The sequence below is a fragment of the Hyla sarda genome, chromosome 4 (genome assembly GCF_029499605.1).
Source record: "Hyla sarda isolate aHylSar1 chromosome 4, aHylSar1.hap1, whole genome shotgun sequence".
Taxonomy (NCBI): Eukaryota; Metazoa; Chordata; class Amphibia; order Anura; family Hylidae; genus Hyla; species Hyla sarda.
In genome coordinates, this window is record NC_079192.1 from 414,291,698 (window position 1) to 414,299,450 (window position 7,753).

The window sequence follows — 7,753 nt, forward strand, 5'->3', positions numbered from 1 at the left end:
CAAGGTTGCTAATCATACTGGGGATCTCTTTTGTGGGGCCCTGTGATCTGCTTGTTCTGGGGGGGTCTCTTTTGGGGTGCCCTGTGATCGGCTTATCCTGGGGGTCTCTTTTGTGGGGCCCTGTGATCGGCTTATCCTGGGGGTCTCTTTTGTGGGGCCCTGTGATCGGCTTATCCTGGGGGTCTATTTTGTGGGGCCCTGTGATCGGCTTATCCTGGGGGTCTATTTTGTGGGGCCCTGTGATCGGCTTATCCTGGGGGTCTATTTTGTGGGGCCCTGTGATCGGCTTATTCTGGGGGTCTCTTTTGGGGTGCCCTGTGATCGGCTTATGCCTGGGATATCTGTATTGGGGCGTCTATGATCAACTTATTCTGGGGGACTCCCCTGTGGGTCACTCTGTGATTGGCTTATGCTGGGGGTCTCCCTGGTGATATGCCATGTTATTGGCTCATTATGGGGGTCTCTGTGATGGTGTGCCATGTTATTGGCTCATTATGGGGGTCTCTGTGATGGTGTGCCCTGTGATTGGCTCATTCTGGGGGTCTCTGTGATGGTGTGCACTGTGATTGGCTCATTCTGGGGGTCTCTGTGATGGTGTGCACTGTGATCGGCTCATTCTGGGGGTCTCTGTGATGGTGTGCACTGTGATCGGCTCATTCTGGGGGTCTCTGTGATGGTGTGCCATGTTATTGGCTCATTATGGGGGTCTCTGTGATGGCGTCCCCCTGTGATTGGCTCATTCTGGGGGTCTCTGTGATGGTGTGCACTGTGATTGGCTCATTCTGGGGGTCTCTGTGATGGTGTGCCATGTTATTGGCTCATTATGGGGGTCTCTGTGATGGTGTGCCCTGTGATTGGCTCATTCTGGGGGTCTCTGTGATGGTGTGCACTGTGATTGGCTCATTCTGGGGGTCTCTGTGATGGTGTGCACTGTGATCGGCTCATTCTGGGGGTCTCTGTGATGGTGTGCACTGTGATCGGCTCATTCTGGGGGTCTCTGTGATGGTGTGCCATGTTATTGGCTCATTATGGGGGTCTCTGTGATGGCGTCCCCCTGTGATTGGCTCATTCTGGGGGTCTCTGTGATGGTGTGCACTGTGATTGGCTCATTCTGGGGGTCTCTGTGATGGTGTGCCCTGTGATCGGCTCATTCTGGGGGTCTCTGTGATGGTGTGCACTGTGATCGGCTCATTCTGGGGGTCTCTGTGATGGTGTGCACTGTGATCGGCTCATTCTGGGGGTCTCTGTGATGGTGTGCACTGTGATCGGCTCATTCTGGGGGTCTCTGTGATGGTGTGCACTGTGATCGGCTCATTCTGGGGGTCTCTGTGATGGTGTGCACTGTGATCGGCTCATTCTGGGGGTCTCTGTGATGGTGTGCACTGTGATTGGCTCATTCTGGGGGTCTCTGTGATGGTGTGCACTGTGATCGGCTCATTCTGGGGGTCTCTGTGATGGTGTGCACTGTGATCGGCTCATTCTGGGGGTCTCTGTGATGGTGTGCCATGTTATTGGCTCATTATGGGGGTCTCTGTGATGGCGTCCCCCTGTGATTGGCTCATTCTGGGGGTCTCTGTGATGGTGTGCACTGTGATTGGCTCATTCTGGGGGTCTCTGTGATGGTGTGCCCTGTGATCGGCTCATTCTGGGGGTCTCTGTGATGGTGTGCACTGTGATCGGCTCATTCTGGGGGTCTCTGTGATGGTGTGCACTGTGATCGGCTCATTCTGGGGGTCTCTGTGATGGTGTGCACTGTGATCGGCTCATTCTGGGGGTCTCTGTGATGGTGTGCACTGTGATCGGCTCATTCTGGGGGTCTCTGTGATGGTGTGCACTGTGATCGGCTCATTCTGGGGGTCTCTGTGATGGTGTGCACTGTGATTGGCTCATTCTGGGGGTCTCTGTGATGGTGTGCACTGTGGCTCATTCTGGGGGTCTCTGTGATGGTGTGCACTGTGATTGGCTCATTCTGGGGGTCTCTGTGATGGTGTGCACTGTGATCGGCTCATTCTGGGGGTCTCTGTGATGGTGTGCACTGTGATCGGCTCATTCTGGGGGTCTCTGTGATGGTGTGCCCTGTGATTGGCTCATTCTGGGGGTCTCTGTGATGGTGTGCACTGTGATTGGCTCATTCTGGGGGTCTCTGTGATGGTGTGCACTGTGATCGGCTCATTCTGGGGGTCTCTGTGATGGTGTGCACTGTGATCGGCTCCTTCTGGGGGTCTCTGTGATGGTGTACACTGTGGCTCATTCTGGGGGTCTCTGTGATGGTGTGCACTGTGATTGGCTCATTCTGGGGGTCTCTGTGATGGTGTGCACTGTGGCTCATTCTGGGGGTCTCTGTGATGGTGTGCACTGTGATTGGCTCATTCTGGGGGTCTCTGTGATGGTGTGCACTGTGATTGGCTCATTCTGGGGGTCTCTGTGATGGTGTGCACTGTGATCGGCTCATTCTGGGGGTCTCTGTGATGGTGTGCACTGTGATCGGCTCATTCTGGGGGTCTCTGTGATGGTGTGCACTGTGATTGGCTCATTCTGGGGGTCTCTGTGATGGTGTGCACTGTGATTGGCTCATTCTGGGGGTCTCTGTGATGGTGTGCACTGTGATCGGCTCATTCTGGGGGTCTCTGTGATGGTGTGCACTGTGATCGGCTCATTCTGGGGGTCTCTGTGATGGTGTGCACTGTGATCGGCTCATTCTGGGGGTCTCTGTGATGGTGTGCACTGTGATTGGCTCATTCTGGGGGTCTTTGTGATGGTGTGCACTGTGATCGGCTCATTCTGGGGGTCTCTGTGATGGTGTGCACTGTGATCGGCTCATTCTGGGGGTCTCTGTGATGGTGTGCACTGTGATCGGCTCATTCTGGGGGTCTCTGTGATGGTGTGCACTGTGATCGGCTCATTCTGGGGGTCTCTGTGATGGTGTGCACTGTGATTGGCTTAAATAGGGGGCACATTATTTAGCCGTTCTAGTTGTCTGTGGCAGCTCTTCCAACTCTTCTTCTGGCTCCCAAGGTCTACAGAGTCATGTTTGCCCACAGTGCCTAGGTGTCCAACCTTCAGCCTTCCGCTGTCTGGGCATGCTGGGAGTTGTAGTTTTGTATCAGTTGAAGGTCCTCAGGTTGGACACCTTGGGTATAGTAAATTCAGCGACTATTAGGGTTTGTGAATCATTGCTCCAGCCTATAGAGAATACGGGCTGAAACCTCTTGCCAAAAGCTGACCGCCCAATATGGACACCCGTGGGGGGAGATGCCCTTCTGATAACCAGTGACCTCATTATGGTGGTTCGCTGGTGCCCATATTATGATAGCAGCGAGTACTTGTACTGTAATGCCTGCACATCTGAGGGATCTCCCTATATAATCAATAGCTGTCAGCCATGAGACAGATGTTCCTCACTTCCCTCTCAATACACATACATGCTCAGTTCAGTTGAGTGTGCATATATTCTTAATAGGGAAGGAATAAGCCAGACCGCTGACAATGCTATTTGCCCCCACCGACTGGACTTTTGGGGGTGACAGCCATATATACATATCTCCATCCATCTATGAAAACAAGAATGTCGCTAATAGCCGCCTTCAGGTCGTGACCTGGAGCATAATTTCGGATGACCCCTGTTACTCACACCCAGAGCGCCAGAATCCACTCTTATGTGTCAAGTGAACCCAGGACTCTGCGGCTTCTTACAATACGTCTCAGACTTATCAGCTTTGTAGTTTGTAGAAGAACTGGTTCGGCCATGTTGCTTTTTGTTACCATCCTTTTTACTGTTATGTTGTGTCTTCTGTATTAATCGGTGTATACGTTCCAGACTCCTGTATTATTGGGTATGTGCTTCCCGTAGTTATTGGCTGCTGTATGATCCAGAGGAAGTTGTGTAGTTCTTTCCAGTCTGACCACGGTGCTCTCTGCTGACACCTCTCTCTGTGTCAGGAACTGTCCAGAGCAGGAATAAATCCCCATAGCAAACCTCTCCTGCTCTGGACAGTTCCTGACATGGACAGAGGTGTCAGCAGAGAGCATTGTGGTCAGACAGAAAATAACTACACAACTTCCTCTGGAGCATACAGCAGCTAAGTACTGGAAGGATTAAGATTTTTAAATAGAAGTAATTTACAAATCTGTATAAATCTGTACCCCTTTATAATTTTTTACATTTTTTTATTTATTTTTGAAACCCCCTGACATCATAGAAATAGATGTGGTTGTGCACAATATCATCTCTTGTCATCCCCATGCAGTCATAGGCCATTGCTAGAGAGCCCTAGGTTGGGGGACCTGGGTAGGATAGTACAGAGCTCTTACAGTGGTCTCCAAACTTTCGGCCTCCAGCTGTTGCAAAACTACAGCTCCCAGCATGCCCGGACAGCCGTTGGCTGTCCGGGCATGCTGGGAGTTGTAGTTTTTCAACAGCTATAAGTCGCAGTTTGGAGACATAAAATTCTGTTGTCCTACAGACGCCACTAGAGGGGGGCTGGAGAGTTATTCTGTGTACTGTATATAGGAGATTAGTACAATGACAACAGTCTGGAAAGCTGCTGTAGCTGCCGCAATGGTTGTCAAGTTTATCAAACTCGGGCAAAACACAATGGCGGCTTCTTCTCCAGAGATGAGGCTAAATGGGTTATAACCCAATATTTATAGTTCATCACCTACCCACAGGATCCCCTCCATTTACTATGAAATATGGGGATCTCTTGAGTCAAGGTAGGTGTGTGCTGCTCCATTCATTCTCTCCGGACTGGCACAGATGGCAGAGTACAGCGCTTGGCTTATCTCTAGGACATCCTTGACCCCTGACCTAGTCACCTTCTGTTCTCGTGATCAGTGGGGGGGGTCCCAGCAGCCAGACCTCTATCAATCAGAGACCTATCCATCCTAGCATAACCCCTTTCATACACTTCCAAATAGTGAGACCACACCTATTCTGCCGGTAATGCCAATAAAATGACAGGACAGCCCCATTATGGTGCCTGTTTTGCAGACTGATTCCTTGGACAGACCAGTGAAGATCGTGATTGTTGGCGAAGTATGGGTTAATATATTGTCTATCATATGTACACAGAACATGGCAAAATCCATCAATCCAGTATTAAAGGGGTATTGCCCTAGAAAACATTATTATTTTATTATTGTTATTATTTTATTATTGTTGTTATTTTATTATTGTTGTTGTTTTATTATTGTTGTTGTTTTATTATTGTTGTTGTTTTATTATTGTTGTTGTTATTTTGTTATTATTTTATTATTGTTGTTATTTTATTATTTTATTATTTTATTATTTTATTATTGTTATTATTTTATTATTTTTATTATTACTATTTTATTTATTATTTTAATTATTTTATTATTGTTATTTTATTATTGTTATTTTATTATTGTTATTTTATTATTGTTATTTTATTATTATTTTATTATTATTGTTGTTATTATTATTAAATATCATTTTTTTTTTATGGGAAGGAGGTGCAGCAGGGGCCCATGGTTGGCTCAGCAGAGTTGTTACATGTCACAGGCTGCAGGGCAGTAGGCCTGGCTGGGTGTACAGTCCCCCTACACATGGCAGCACCCACGCTGTTGGCAGCAGCAGTACAGGGCAGTCTCCTCTGGCCATGTACTGATGACAGTTTCCCTCCCCCAGATCTCAGTACAGGCTGGGTGGATGCACAGACTGAGGGCCAGGACACACCGTGCCACATCTCGTGCTCACTACAAGGCGGTGCCACAGGGACCTTGGAATAAGAGGAAGTGCCGAAGGAGCTACTGCCCTCCGCCGCCAACATTGAGCAGTGGCACAGGTGACTTAGTGCTGGATTCAAAAGAAATCATCAGTTGGGTAATCTCTTTACGCCGCAGCTTGGGCTGCCAAATCCCAGGTGCCGGGATAAAATCATAGTCACCATGTTGACCCGGAACCTGGGATTTGTCAAGATATGTAAACCTATGGAGATTCCTGGAGTTCTGTGTAAAAGCTGAGATTGTTCTGCATCTTTAGCTCGTCCTAAATACGATGTCGCTTAGGCCTATGACAGCTCTTGGGTTGTATTGTCAAGCACCACAGGCAGACATGAAGCACTCTCTGGACACCTTCTGCCTCCATTGCCCTCTGTATATTAGCTTAAAGGGTACTTTACATCAAAAACAACTTTTGATATATTATAGATTAATGTATGCAGAATAACTTTCCAACAGCATGTTATTTAAAAAAAAAAAAAAAAAAAAAAAAAAAAATATATATATATATATATATATATATATATATATATATATATATATATATATATATATATATATATATGCTTCTTTCTGTTTAATTTTCCACTTTGAAAAAATGACCGCTAGGGTTCTCCCTACCAGTCCTGGCCGCAAGCCTTTTTTTTTTTTTTTTTTTTGTTTATTTTTTTTATATAGATTTCAGACTCATGCTGGAGTCCTAAATCTCAGACTGCAGCCGGGACACAGACAAGCTCAGCACTGCTCCCTTCTAGGGAACAGTGCTGAACTTGTCTGTGTCCCGGCTGCAGTCTGAGATTGACTCCAGCATGAGTCTGAAATCTATAAAAAAATAAATAAATAAAGGCTTGCAACGTTACAGCCTGCCCCATCAATGCAAGTCTATGGGAGAGGGTGTGATGGCCGTCGCGCCCCCTTCCCATAGACTTGCATTGATGGGGCAGGCCGTAACGTCACAAGGGGGCAGGCCTGAACACGGAAACCCGCACACAACGTCCAGGAACTCAATGTTCCGGAGTGAGGTGGAATTTTGCGGATGCTGGGGAGCAGATTAACCCTTTAAGCTGGTTATACACATATGACAGCTTACGGACGCCCCCTCCCATAGACATGCATTGAGGAGGTGGGGCGTGGCGTCATGATGGGGAGGGGCTATGACATCACGAGATCCCATCGCCGGCTCCAGCATTTGGAACAAACATTTCCGAACGCTGAGCAGTGGAGTACCCCTTTTAAAGCTGCTCCCAACCTTCTGTAGTTGTCAGCCGAATGCAGCTATTCCTCTCTTCCATAAGCTCTGTTTGGCTGGCTATGTGGGTCAAGGGAAGTAAGTTGCTCCTGGACAACTCTGGTAAAGGCTTTTTCACCCTTAGGAAAGGGGATGGGACAAGTTAGTCAGCTGCTTCTGCCAAAATCGGTGGGTTTCAGTATACTTTGCTCTTTTTTTGTGTATGAACACCTAAAGCCTTTCATAGGAGACTACTGCATAAGGTGCCAACCAAGTGGGTTTGGGATCAATAGAGGATTGAACTTTCCACTTGAAGCCCACGTGACTAGACCAAAGCTTTATCTTCCTTGTCACATTTTTGAGAGCCCTTCTGACCACCTTCTAATGGGTTGAGTAGAGACTGAGAAGGCTTGTCCTGAACCTCGATGACCAATGACGTGTTCATGGCTCCTGCCATTGTCTCCACCCTAGTATCTTTCGAATAGAGCTGCCTTTTCCATTCAGCATGAACCTCTCATAAAAATGTCCAGAACAAAATGAAACCATCAATATGCCATTGAAGAGCATGCAGATGGTTTCCATCATCTTGGTTTCTTAGCCGTTGGAATTGGAGGAGAAAATCCACCTTCAACCCGTCCTTACAACCATCAGTCCCTTGGTCTTTTGAGATTCATTTGTGAATTTCCATTTAATGGATGTCTATAAGGAGCTCCTCATAGGTCTTAGATCTTTTTTAAATGCCCCCAAGAACCGTTTTATATTGGAATTGTTGGGGAGTCTTGGCTC